Source organism: Bubalus kerabau, chromosome 12 (genome assembly GCF_029407905.1).
Source record: "Bubalus kerabau isolate K-KA32 ecotype Philippines breed swamp buffalo chromosome 12, PCC_UOA_SB_1v2, whole genome shotgun sequence".
Lineage (NCBI taxonomy): Eukaryota > Metazoa > Chordata > Mammalia > Artiodactyla > Bovidae > Bubalus > Bubalus kerabau.
Window position 1 is genome coordinate 24647748 of NC_073635.1, and position 15243 is coordinate 24662990.

General features: G+C 37.0%; 1 protein-coding gene across 6 annotated transcripts in view; it reads left to right on the forward strand.

Moving 5' to 3' along the window:
* Positions 1-15243, forward strand: part of TRPC4 (transient receptor potential cation channel subfamily C member 4) — a 144439-nt gene that overhangs the window by 19540 nt on the left and 109656 nt on the right. The window lies entirely within an intron of this gene.

Here is a 15243-nt window from a genome sequence, read left to right on the forward strand (position 1 = left end):
AAGTAGTGGAGCTTCAACTTCAGCATTGATCCTTTCAATGAATATTCAGGACTGATTTCCTTTAGGATGGACTGCTTGGATCTCCTTGCAGGCCAAGGGATTCTCAAGGGCCTTCTTCAACACCACATTTCAAAAGCATCAATTCTTCAGCACTCAGTTTTCTTCATAGTCCAACTCTCACATCCATACATGACCACTGGAAAAACCACAGCTTTGATTAGACGGATCTTTGTTGGCAAAGTAATGTCTTTCCTTTTTAATATGCTGTCTAGGTTGGTCATAACTTTTCTTCCAAGGAGTAAGCATCTTTTACTTTCATGGCTGCAGTCACCATCTGCAGTGATTTTGGAGCCCAAAAAGATAAAGTCTGTCACATTTACATTGTTTCCCCATCCATTTGCCATGAAGTGTTGGGACCAGATGCCATGATCTTAGTTTTCTGAATGTTGAGGTTTAGGCCAACTTTTTCACTCTCCTCTTTCACTTTCATCAAGAGGATCTTTAGTTCTTCACATTCTGCCATAAGTGTGTGGTCATCTGTGTATCTGAGGTTATTGATATTTCTCCTGGCAATATTGGTTCCAGCTTGTGCTCCATCCAGCCTGGCATTTTGTATGATGTACTCTACATATAAGGCAAATAGGCAGAGTGACAATATATAGCCTTGATATAGCCAATATGTAGCCTAGTCATTTTCCTATTTGGAACCAGTCTATTGTTCCATGTCCAGTTCTAACTGTTGCCTCTTGACCTGAATACAGATTTCTCAGGAGGCAGGTCAGGTAGTCTGGTATTCCCAAACATTTCTAATTTTATAGCCTTGGCATCAAAATCAGAAGAACAGTGTAAAAAAGGAAAATTATGACCTATTAAAAATTTAAGTGTAAAATCTTAAACAATATACTAGAAAAATCTATTAATGTAGTTCACTACTTTAACAGGTAAAGGAGAAAGAAATAAATTATTGTCTCACTAGGTGCAAAAAAATAAGCAATTACTACATTTTTATCCTTGCATAAGAAAAAAAATCTAAGCGAATCAGGAATGAAATAGGCAAAATATTTGCCTTAAATTGATTGTCTACCAAAAACCTACATTTATATCATTCTGAATAGTGAAATAATAAAACATTCATGTTAATATCAATAACAAAATAAAGATTCTCAGTATTGTTCTTCCATACACATTCTACTAGAGGCTCTTTTATATAACAAAAAGAGTAAAAATAAAAGATATAAAGACTAAAGAAGAAATAAAAAGTATGTTCAGTTAATTTGTATAAACATTAAGTTTAATCTACAAATTATCATAATTAATTAGAAAGTTTATGCAAGTCATGGCATGAAACATTAATCTAGATAACTGTACTTCTGTCAAGTTGGCCAAATACTCAAATCACACTCGAGCCTCAGGATCTTTGCACTTGCTGTTCTCTCTTCCAGGAGTGCTCTGCTCTTAGTTAGAAGCTTAGCTTGGTATCTACATTTCTACAGCCTTTTTTTCAAATGTCATCATATCAGTAAGACTTCTGAGTCACACTATATAGGGCAGAAGTCTCTCCTTGCCTCTGACACTCCTTATTTCCTCTTACTCCACTGTAGTTTTCTCCATGGCCTTTACCATTTGACATTCCTTCATTCATGGATTTATTCATCCACTGGTCCACTCATGTGGTGTGTCTTTCCTTCTCTCTTTCTAGAATGCAGTTTGAATAAAGGCAAAGACTTTGTCTATTCTGGTCACTGCTATATTCCCCAAACTTAAAAGAGTGACTGGCATAAAATGGGTGCCCCAAAGTGTTATTGAATGGTTGGAAGAATAAATTGGCAAACATTGAAATAGTTAACATGAGAACAGACAACTTTCAGGGAGTGTGTATATATATATATATATATATACACACACTGAAAAGAACACTGGGCTTAATTTTGATCCCTAAAGAAACAGCGTTCAAGGGATAAATAGAAGAGGCCCTAGTAAGTGAGACTGAGAAGAAGCAACCAGACAAAATGCTGATGGATGGTGATGATGATATTTATAACAATCATACTAGATTTTGTTTTACCAAACATTACATTAAAAATGCTTTTAAATTCATTATTATTCACTATTACTTTTTTAATCCTTAAAAAAGAAAAAAACCTTATTAGGTAAAGACTATAATATTCTCCATTTTACAGATGAGAAGATTGAAGTTTAGGGGACTTAAATAATGTTTCCAAAGCTTTCCAATAATTGTTGCCAAATAGCCTCCCACAGACCATTAGGACAGCCAGGGTTTGAGCCAATAGGCTGGCCAGTTATGGGAGTCAAAGGACTGGTGACTTCCAAAAAGGACAGTGATAAGCACTGTCAAGTAAAACTAAAATTAGAATCTCTGACCAGAATTTATGTGTAATTCTTATCAAATCAAGTATACACTTGGCCTGTGAGCTACATTTTCAACCAATAAAGGATTTCTCTTAAATATCACTTCAGAGAGTCTCCTTCAATGTAAAAGACATAGAGAGAGAGAGAGAGAGTTTTAAAAATAAAAGTGGTGTTTGTGAACCAAATGATCGGGGAATTAGTGACTTAGTAATCCTCTCATTATTTTAATGATTAAACCTAGCCAAAGCTGGTGGTGATTTAAAGTTTCTATTTGTTTGATGTCACCTTAGGAATTGGAATTTCTCCAGTTCTTTATCCAAGATGAAAATAACATTGAATAGTTACTATGTATGGTGTATCAATAGCGGTATACAACAAAAGCCTATGCCATATTAGGAAATGCATAGTTCAAATTTTCAGTCATGAAAAGTACACGTTCCAGGCTTTGACATCAATACTTATGAAACTGGCCTGTCAGGGGATTATTGTTGTACTTTTCAGGTGAATCAAGCACTATAATTGGGACTGTGTTTGTGCAAGGAGAAGCAAGTCAATCTGGCAAAACTGAACAAGACAGTTTTCTGCTCTTTCTCTTCGCAGTCTTAGGCTTGTCATTATAACACCAGTCCCCTCCTGTTATTTTGTGATTTATAGGTTACAACATGCTTTCACATTTAATCTTCACTGCAACCCTGTGAGTATTAACTTCGGAAAGTCTTTGATATAGAGTTCTCCAGTTTGTATTCCACAAGGAGAAATATCTTGGATAAATGTCCACATTTCGAAATGGGAAACTGGAAATGTGGAGAAGTTAACTGGGTGTGTCATTTCCACACGACTGAAAATGGTTGAGGCAGGATATAATGCTTAGTCTTGATGGCTGAGCTAGTTCCAGGACCTCACAGCAGCCTGACTTACAAGACAATCTCTTGATGTAGAATTTAGACTCTGGAGTCAGGCTGTGTGGGTTTCTGTGTGACCATGAGCAAGCTATTGAACTTCTCTGAGGCCTGTTCTGAATACCACCTACTTCCAAATATGAGTTTGATGATTAAGATAAGGCATGATAAGCTCCTATGCCAGGGCAGGGTACATGGGAAGTGCTTGATATATGTTTGTTGTTGCTGGTGTCATTGTGATCCGACCCCAGGCCTATTTGTGTTCATAGTATCATCGAGTCAAAATGATTTTTGCCACATCTTTGTTCATTTGGTTCATGTGTTTATCATAGTTCTAAAATAAATCTGTTATCCAAGTTATCACAGAAGTATGTTTACTATGTCACTTCTACACCTGTTCAAATCAATACAAACTATATCTATTTGCTGGTATTTTTCATTCAAAGTTGACTTGAAATAGGCTTTATAGTGAAAATAGATAGCCAATGCAGTTCAAAATGAATGTTAACTTTAAAAGAGTAAAAATAGTTATTGACATTACATTATTTATATTTGTACTGGATGTCTCATTGACTGAAGCTTGGGTAAAGTTATAAATAGTTTGTATGAAAACACTTAAAGGAGATAAGAGAATCATAAATTGTATAATCTGCGCTCTCCTTCCTCACTTTTCTCACAAACTCCTTTTTTTTTTCTTACAAACTTTTTTTCTTTTATTTATATTTATCTCTTCTTGTAAAAAGCTAATAATAACACCTCCCATTTCTCCTGCCTGAATTTAAATAAAAAATTTCAGGTTAATGACAGTTCATTTTTACTAAAGGGCATCATAGAAATGATAAGGTTTGAGTTGCATCCTGAAAATTTGGTAGAATTTGGCCAGTGGGAGGAAAGAGGCAGACACTAACAGGAAAGCTATGAATGGAAAGTTTGACACTGAAATGATTGGGCCATGGGATCCCTGCCAGGGTGGAATACAAAGTATATTTTAATAATCAGGGTTGGATGTGATTATAGAGGTCTTTGCTTATCAAATAAACTCATTAAGATATAATTAGGTAATACCAAGGACCGTCTCTGATATAAAGTTAACTAATATTTAAAGAATCTAAAATCAGGAGCCTTTTTGTAAAGAACTATGATCCATCTCTCCAGACTGATACATACAGGATTCATTCAAGTTCAGATATTCAGTAGCATCTTAATATTTCATGAAGAGTTATTCCATAATTTGTTCAGCCTTTCTTTTTTGAAAAAACATTCAGGTGCTATCCAGATTTATAGCACGACAATGATGAAATAAACACATAATCTCAAGGTGCCTGATTTTCTGTAGGAAGGGTTCCCGAACTAAGAGTATGGTTCTTAGAATTTATGTAAGTGCCAGATTCTTTCAAGCAAGGCTGTTAAAATTTGCATTCCTCTTGCTTTTGATGAATGTGGGCACCAGTATCCTCAGCTCCTTAACTTTGGCAAAATAACTGTAGTTCATTATTCTTTTATATTTCCTTTCCTTATTAACGAGAAAGATTATCCAATGTTTCTGATCTTTTCTTCTAGTCTTACTGAGATAAAATTGACATACAGAACTGTATAGAGTCAAGGTGTACAGCATAATGGTTTGACTTACATACATCATGAAATGACCACCGTAAGTTTAACAACATCCATCATGTCATATAGACACAAAATAAAATAAGAAAATAGTTTCCTTGTGCTGAGATCTCAAGATTTACTCTCTTAAAAGCATGCAACAGTGATAATTATATTATCATGTCCTTTACATCCCTAGTACTTATTTATCTTATAACTGCAAGTTTGTACCTTCTGACTGCCTTCATCAACTTCCCTGATCCCCACAACCCCTACCACTGTGCTTAGTCATTCAATCGTGTCCGAATCTTTGCGACCCCATGAACTGTAGCCTGCCAGGCTCGTGTCCATGGGACTTCCCAGGCAAGAATACCGGAGTGGGTTCCCATTTCCTTCTCTAGGGGCTTTTCCCAACCCAGGGGTCAAACCCAGCATCCCCACCGCCCCCCCCCCACCCCCCCCGCTTCCATTGCAAGCGGATTCTTTCCCATCTGAGCCACCAGGGAAGCCCCAACTCCTACCTCTGGTAAGCACAAATCTGATCTTTTTTTCCATAGATTTATTATTTTTTGTTTGAGTGTAATTGGCCAACAAAATTATGTGAGTTCTTGGTGTACAACTTCAGATCAGATCAGATCAGATCAGTCGCTCAGTCGTGTCCGACTCTTTGCGACCCCATGAATCGCAGCACACCAGGCCTCCCTGTCCATCACTAGCTCCTGGAGTTCACTCAGACTCACGTCCATTGAGTCACTGATGCCATCCAGCCATCTCATCCTCTGTCGTCCCCTTCTCTTGCCCCCAATCCCTCCCAGCATCAGAGTCTTTTCCAATGAGTCAACTCTTCGCATGAGGTGGCCAAAGTACTGGAGTTTCAATTTCAGCATCATTCCCTCCAAAGAAATCCCAGGGCTGATCTCCTTCAGAATGGACTGGTTGGATCTCCTTGAAGTCCAAGGGACTCTCGAGAGTCTTCTCCAACACCACAGTTCAAAAGCATCAATTCTTCGTCGCTCAGCCTTCTTCACAGTCCAACTCTCACATCCATACATGACCACTGGAAAAACCATAGCCTTGACTAGACGGACCTTTGTTGGCAAAGTAATGTCTCTGCTTTTGAATATGCTATCTAGGTTGGTCATAACTTTCCTTCCAAGAAGTAAGCGCCTTTTAATTTCATGGCTGCAGTCACCATCTGTAGTGATTTTGGAGCCCAGAAAAATAAAGTCTGACACTGTTTCCACTGTTTCCCCATCTATTTCCCATGAAGTGATGGGACCGGATGCCATGATCTTCGTTTTCTGAATGTTGAGCTTTAAGCCAACTTTTTCATTCTCCACTTTCACTTTCATCAAGAGGCTTTTCAGTTCCTCTTCACTTTCTGCCATAAGGGTGGTGTCATCTGCATATCTGAGGTTATTGATATTTCTCCCGACAATCTTGATTCCAGCTTGTGTTTCTTCCAGTCCAGCGTTTCTCATGATGTACTCTGCATATAAGTTAAATAAACAGGGTGACAATATACAGCCTTGATGTACTCCTTTTCCTATTTGGAACCAGTCTGTTGTTCCATGTCCAGTTCTAACTGTTGCTTCCTGACCTGCATACAGATTTCTCAAGAGGCAGATCAGGTGGTCTGGTATTCCCATCTCTTGAAGAATTTCCAAAGTTTATTGTGATCCACACAGTCAAAGGCTTTGGCATAGTCAATAAAGCAGAAATAGATGTTTTTCTGGAACTCTCTTGCTTTTTCCATGATCCAGCGGATGTTGGCAATTTGATCTCTGGTTCCTCTGTCTTTTCTAAAACCAGCTTGAACATCAGGAAGTTCACGGTTCACATATTGCTGAAGCCTGGCTTGGAGAATTTTGAGCATTACTTTACTAGTGTGATTCAATATTTCTAGCAGTATAAAATGATGATCATGATAAGTCTATTTACCATCTGTCACCATACAAAGATATTACATTATTATTGACTGTATTCCCCATACTGTAAATTTCATTTCTGTGACTTTTTTACTTTTTAATGGGAATTTTGTGCTTCATAATTTCCCTCACCAATTTCACTCTTTCCCTGACCCTTTTCCCTCTGGCAACTACTTGTTCATACTCTCTGTATCTATGACTCTGTTTGTATTTTGTTATGTTTGCTAATTTGTTTTGTTTTTATTTTCTTCTGTGAAAATCTTTGGTTATTCTACTTGAGAAATGTAAAATAAAATATGCAGTTCTTCATTCTGTGTTTCCAGTCTTGGTTTAAGAGTTCTCCCCAACCCTTTGGCTTTACAACTAGTTTTTGAAATTCTTTTCTAAATGTTGTTGCTTTTTCTTTATATATTTAAATATTTTTCCCATCCCAAATTTATTGTTATGAAATGAGATAGGGGCTAATTTGGTTTTTTGGGGGATAGAAAATGGTTTCAGTGCCATATAATAAATGAATCATTTTTTCCAATTGAATAGAAATTTTACTTTTTCACATATCAAGTTCCCATATATCATAAGTGGTGGTGGTGGTTTAGTTGCTAAGTCATTTCTGACTCTTTACGACCCCATGGACTGTAGCCCTCCAGGCTCCTCTGTCCATGGGATTTCCTAGGCAAGAATACTGGAGTGGGTTGCCATTTCCTTCTCCATATATAATAAGTAATAATGGTTAAAAAGCTATTCAACTGATCTGTACTTGTTGCTGTATTCTTGGATCATGGTCTTCCTTTCATAATTTTTGAAATTCTTGGATATATATTCCTCATTATTAACTGATAAAATAGCTTTATCAAGTTATAAATAAAAAAGATTCTGAACAAAATGATGGTTTTAGTTGCTAAGTAGTGTCCAACTCTTGTGACCCCATGAACTGTAGCCCATAGGATTTTCCAAACAAGAATACTGGAGTGAGTTGCCACTTCTTTCTCCAGGGGATCTTCCTGATCCAGGGATTGAACCTGGATCTCCTGCTCTGCAGACAGATTCTTTACCAATTGAGCTACCAGGGAAGGCCCTGAACAAAATGCACATATTTATTTTGAGACAATTGACACAATTAAGATATTAGGTCTTCCTATTCAGAACATAATATTTTCATCATATTTTGGATCTTATTTTATGCTGTGTGATGTTTTATTGTTTCTTCTTATATGTTTTGTTTATTTTTTCTTTAATATTTTCATAAGTACAGTATATTTTACCACAATTTATAATAGCTACTTTTTCATTCTATATTTAATCAGTTTTGTTTATAACCGTATTTCAAATATAGAGAAAAACATGGATTTTTTTGATATATAAGATATATAAGGTATCTTATATCTTAACTTTATTATCTTCAGTTCAGTACAGTTCAGTTGCTCAGTTGTGTCTGACTCTTTGTGACCCATGGACTATAGCATGCCAGGCTTCCCTGTCCATCACCAACTCTGACTTTACTCAAACTCATTACCATTGAATCGGTGATGCTATCCAACCATCTCACCCTCTGTCGTCCCCTTCTCCTCCCATTTTCAATCTTTCCCAGCATCAGGATCTTTTCCAATAAGTCAGTTCTTCATATCAGGTGGCCAAAGTATTGGAGTTTCACCTTCAGCATCAGTCCTTCTGATGAATATTCAGGACTCATTTCCTTTAGGATGGACTGGTTAGATCTCTTTTGCAGGCCAAGGGACTCTCAAGAGTCTTCTCCAACACCACAGTTCAAAACCATCAATTCTTCACTGCTCAGCTTTCTTTATAGTCCAACTCTCACATCCATACATGACCACTGGAAAAACCATAGCTTTGACTAGAAGGACCTTTGTTGGCAAAGTAATGTCCTTGCTTTTTAATATGCTGTCTGGGTTGGTCATAACTTTTCTTCCAAGGAGCAAGCGTCTTTTAATTTCATGGCTGCAGTCACCATCTGCAGTGATTTTGGAGCCCCCAAAATAAAGTCTGTCACTGTTTTCATTGCTTCCCATTTATTTGCCATTGACTGATGGGACCAGATGCCATGATCTTAGTTTTCTGAATGTTGAATTTTAAGCCAACTTTTTCACTCTCCTCTGTCACTTTCATCAAGAGGCTCTTTAGTTCTTTGCTTCCTGCCATAAGCGTGGTGTCATCTGCATATCTGAGGTTATTGATATTTCTCCCAGTAATCTTGATTCCAGCTTGTGCTTCCCCCAGCCCAGCGTTTCTCATGATGTACTCTGCATGTAAGTTGAATAGGCAGGGTGACAATATACAGCCTTGACGTACTCCCTTCCCTATTTGGAACCAGTCTGTTGTTCCATGTCCAGTTCTAACTGTTGCTTCCTGACCTGTATATGATTTCTCAAAAGGCAAGTCAGGTGGTCTGGGGTATTCCCATCTCTTTAAGAATTTTCCATGGTTTGTTGTGATCCACACAGTCAAAGGCTTTGGCATCAACTTTATTCATTCATATAGCAACCACTTGATTTTTGTGCAAGTTCATGTTTGAGTGTATATGCATATGTGTATGTTTATTAAAATTTCTCAAGTTCTCAATAAATTATGTTTAATTAGTTTTTAAAATATAACTCTAAGTTGAAACTTCCTTACGTTGGTTTGAATTAGAAGGTCTGTCTGGGTGATTAAGAGAGATAAATTTGATATTCATAAGTCTGAGTTTTAAAAAATATAGGTTTCAGTACATTAGATAAAAACATTAAAGCTAAAAGCAAGATGACGCTAAAGATTCCAACAAATTTTTGTTGAGGTACTTGAAAAAATTCTCATAAAATTTCAATTATTTTACTATCAATAAGGGTACAAAAAAGGTTTTTAAATCATAGAAATTTCATGTTACAGCAATGACCCCTCATAACAGAGATATTAAAGGACTTTTGCAAGATAATATAACTAATCCAGAGTAAACCCCGACTAGAATATTGATCTATTTGGTCTTAATAATTGAGGATATACCAATTACTATTATATAAGAAATTTTCTTTTACTCTGTTTATACAACCCAGTTTAATGAATGCTGAATGTAAGGGAATAAATTCTCTTAAACTGTATGAATGTCACTCCAGGATGAATTTTTCTCTAGAAATGTATACCATTAATAGTTCAAAAATGTATATGTTAGTGACAAAGAGACATTTCTATATTTGGGTAAAATGTCACACTCTAGATTTTAAAGTACGTGCCTCAGACTGGTGCCAAGTCACTTCGGTGAAAAGCATTGGGTTGAATTTGAGGAAAGCTATCAGTTTATGAGTTAATAGGTAATCAGTTAAACTGATTGTTAATCACTCAATTGTGTCTGACTCTTTGCAACCCCATGGACTGTAGCTGCCAGCCTCCTCTGTCCATAGGATTCTCCAAGAAAGAATATTGGAGTGGGTTGCCATTCCCTTCTCCAGGAGATCTTTCCGACCCAGGGATCAAACCTAGGGTCTTGCATTGCAGGCACATTCTTTATCATCTGAGCATTAATGTGTGTTGTTTAGCTTATGTGTAGGTCAGTCATTCTGAAAACTATGTGAGATGAAAACGATTCACTTAATAATGTAACTAATGTTATGGTAAGATTGAGAAAAAGACATTGAACAAATATTCATAAATCTTAGGAAAAAAAGCCAAAGCAAACTTCCAGCTGTACAGTGTAATAAACAGGGATATGAGTTTAGTTTCCAGATCCTCTTTTAATTCCCTCTTCTTCTTAGTTGTAGATTTCTGGGTCAACAATATAATTCAATCAGTTGAACTTTGTTAAATGGGGAAGTGTGTTGCTTATAAGTAACATGAGTATATTTTCATACAGGTATGTTTGCATGGGTGTAATGCTTTTATGTCTGTAGAGTTTATTTTGACTAAAATAAGTCAAGCATAGTGACTTACTATAAAAGTATACTAAAAATTACTATAAAAATAGTAATTTTTATCTACATGGTTGTTCTTGTGATGTTCATTTCTGTCCTTATTTATGTCAAATTTGGAGGAAAAAAAGAATATTCCTATCAACGTCATTTTTAGGTAATAGCCCCTGAGCACCTATAGTGAACTATTTATTTTCCTGTTAGAAAATCTGCTTTTAACTTATGACATTAGAAGCACAAAAAGAAAGAGGGAGAGTTGCATACTGAAGATACTGAATAAAGCAAAGCACAGGATAAGGACAGGAAATAGACTTGTGAATGAACCATGAAAGAAGGAGAAGCCCATTTTCTGCATTTTCTAAGTGTTTCTGAGTTTCAATGCCTTATGTTTTAGACTTCTTTAAATTTCTGTTATTTAATCGAAAGACCATGGGACTGCGTCTTGCGACCCCAGGGACTGTAGCCTGCTAGGATCCTCTGTTCATGGGATTTTTCAGGCAAGAATACTGGGATGAGTTGCCATTTCCTTCACCAGGGTATCTTCCTAACTCAGGGATCAAACCCGCATCTCCTGAATTGGCAGGCAGATTCTTTACCACTGAGCCACCTAGGAAACCCTTAAATTTCTGAGTATCAGGTAAATAGTAAAGTTGCTAATCAACTGATAAATGTCTCTGCTGCTGGAGCTCAGCAAACAGGCATCTCTTCGCTGCCCTCTTGTCTGCTCCAATGTCACCATCTTCCAAGGCAAGAGGTCCTTTGAGATGGTACTCTCATCTTTCCTATGAAGTCAGTAAGAAGTGGCCTTTCATTAACTTTTATTCTTGGCTAGCTAGTGGGCAAAAGAGAGGAGAAGGGTCATTGGCCCATATTTAATTAAGGACTTCTCTGAAAATCCCTTTTCAGCCCTAGATTTTGCAAATATGCCATTAGAACACTGCCATGCTGTAATGGAACTCTGAATTGTTTAGTTCTGTTTATGACCAGCTTTCGCTCCGAGACAAGTAGACATTATTGAAACTGAAAGCCGAACTGAAAGATATGCAGGGCATCTGGACTAGAGCTCCCTTGTCCTCTGATACCTTTGCTTTGAATTGCTCCTATCCCACACATACATTTCCTCTCTGTCTCTGTCTCTCTCCTGCATCATGGTCATGATCACGGTGTTTCCTTTTCCATTACTACAGCTCTAGCTTAGACTGCACTGGTTACCAGGCTCCCTCATCTACCTCCAGCCTTTCTACTTTTCAGTCTGATAATCAAAATAGGCTACAGTGATATTAGCATGTAGGAATTACTCCATTATTCTCCTGGTTAAATTCTTCTATGGCTCCACCAACGGCTATTTGAAAACCTTCCCTCATGTTGCCCTAATCTGCACTCAGGCATTTTACAATTTATCCCATCCTCTAAAGAATTTGCTATTAATCCATCTTTCTTTTATTTTTTTTTCTTGTTATCATTTTCTGGTAACTTTTCTATGTTGCTGGTTCCAACCCATCTTAAGTATAAATTCCCTCTAAAATCCATTTCTAATTCTACCTAGTAAAAATAATGTCTTCTGTAAATTAATTTCCCTATTGCTTTATTTATACTCTCTTCAGGGAATTTATTAAATATTTATGCCAAAATCACTTGCATAATTTATACTCTGTGTGTGTGTGTGTATAGGTGTATGCATTTGTGTGTATGTGCAACCATACTTTTAGGACTAAGGAGAATAATTATATGATTATTTCCATAGAAGCTTTTGGGCCTTAGACAAATTCAGTAGCCAACCCTGATAATAAATAAAACAATTCAAAATTATTGCTTAAAATGTTGAATGCCATAAATGAGTAGGTGGATAGAGTGATAAGGGACTAGCCATGCCAAGTATAATTTACAGTGGGGATGAAAGTTGGTATCACTGTTTAAGAATATTATTCGATCCAGAAATTCCATTCCTAGGTACAAGACCAACAGACATGGACAAAAATGTACAAAGGAACCATATTCTTAATAGCCATAGACTGGAAACCACACAGATATCATAAAAAATAGATTGACAAATAAGTTGTGTCATTTTCAAAAATCAAAATCTTATGCCGAATTGACATAACAAAAATGATTGCTACTAACAGAGAAAGTTAAACATAAAAAGTACATACTTTGATTTGTTTATATAAAGTTTCAAAGTTTGTGGAAGTAATCTGCGGTGATAGCAGTTAGATTTGTGATTGTGAACTGGAATGACTGAGAAAGGACAAGAGGGAGGTTCTTGGGATGCAGACACTCTTCCAGGCTTTTGTCTGTGTTGTGTCACACGAGCATGTTCACATTTTAAAAAGGCATCAAGCTGTACACTGTGCATTTTACTGTTTGTATGAAAGTGAAAGTGAAAGTCGCTCTATTGTGTCTGACTCTTTGTGACTCCATGGACTCTAGGCCAGAATACTGGAGTTGGCCTTTCGCTTCTCCAGGGGATCTTCCCAACCCAGGGATCTAATGTATGCTAGACCTCAAAAACAAGTTCAAAATTAATAATGATTGCAATGAATCAAAATATATCAAATAAATGAAAAATCCATGGGCCCATGAGTAATACTCAGTAATTAAAAGGAGAAGAGGACCAAATTGTACATATAAAAGAATGCAAGTAAGCAAACTCAGAAGTGATGATAGAATAAGAAAGCCCTCAGTTATCAAACACCACGTAATAACTGATGTAAGCACATAATTAGCACTCATTAACAAGCAATCATTTAAGTGTTTTTTTGTTATTTTTCAATGCGATGCTTACCTTCTGGGACCTGGATAAACAATCATGTGTGCCTGCTGGGCTGCGTGATCAGAGTCCCAGCAGACTCTCTCTCTCTCTATATATATAGTGTGTTTTGTTTGACTATAACTGGTGAAAGTATGTTTTTTTCAGAAGCAGCAGTGATTTGCTGTGGGTGTAATTTATTATTATTTTTTTGCTGTTTTATTCCATTCTTGACCAAAGCTTCCTCTAAGAGGTTTTTTATGGAAAATTGTCCCACTAACTTAAAGGGTGTGCTATGCTATGCTAAGTCACTTCAGTCACGTCCAACTCTGTGCGACCCCATAGATGGCAGCCCACCAGGCTCCCCCGTCCCTGGGATTCTCCAGGCAAGAACACTGGAGTGGGCTGCCATTTCCTTCTCCAATGCATGAAAGTGAAAAGCGAAAGTGAAGTCGCTCAGTGGTGTCTGACTCTTAGCGACCCCATGGATTGCAGCCTAACAGGCTCCTCTGTCCATGGGATTTTCCAAGCAAGAGTACTGGAGTGGGGTGTCATTGCCTTCTCCAACTTAAAGGGTGAGGTGGGAGATATACTTAAGTTGTCTTCTAAAAAAATTAAATACTGAATATGTTAATATGTATATATATATTATGTTAATATGTATATATATGTTATATATGTATATATATGTTAATATGTATATATATATATACACACACACACACACATAGAGTGTGTATCTTATGAAATAAACAGATATCCAAAATGGCAGATGAATTAAAAGCATATGAGTTTAGTTATTCTCTTGTAAAGAGTACAGTCTACTTAAGAGTAGTGCAACTGAAGTTTCATATGACTTTCATTTGTCTCTCAATTATTTTCTTTTTATCCTTTTGTGGTTTCCATCATATTTGACCAGTATCCCATTTTAATGTGATTTTTATGTCATCACTTTTTCTTCTCTGCCTGTTTAACTTGTCCTTATGTAGCACTTATTTTCACAGAGGCCTCTGTGACTTTGTGGCAGCAGGAAGAAATATTAAACCAAAAAATTGTCAAGCAGCAGGGTATAATGCAATACATACAGGTCTGGGTGTCAGACAGATAGGCCTGGTTCTAACAGCAGGATACCCGCTTACTCACCAAGAGAGCATGTCTATAAAAATATGAATAATGAATAGTTAGAATAAGTGTTCTTCCTGTTAAGTTGCTAAGTTGAATCTGACTTTTTGCAACCCCACTGACTGCAGCATGCCAGGCTTCCTTGACCTTCACTATCTCCCAGAGTTTGCTCAGACTCACGTCCTTTGAGTTGGTGATGCCATCCAACCATCTCATCCTCTGTTGTCCCCTTCTCCTCCAGACCTCCGTCTTTCTCAGCATCAGGTTCTTTTCCAATAAGTCAGCTCTTTGCATCAGGTGGCCAAAGTAGTGGAGCTTCAGCTTCAGCATCAGTCCTTCCAATGAATATTTGGGGCTGATTTCCTTTAGGATTGACTACTTTGATCTCTTGGCAGTCCATGGAACTCTCAAGAGCTTTAGGCCTATTAAATAGTGCCTATTAAATTGTTTTTGTCTTCACCATTCTTAGAGAATAACACAAAGGAAATTGTAAGTGAACTGGTGACCTGATTCATTGGGAAGCATTTTTTTCTAATAAACAGAGATGTTAGCAAGCGAACATCTCTTGTCATCTGGAAGATACACTGTAAAGGGATAGATGAAAAGAGAAAGCTGAGAGGATACCGCTCTTATGTTCAGCTGCCACCTTTAATCATAGGTTGGATCTTAGGGCTGCAGAAGATAAAACACAA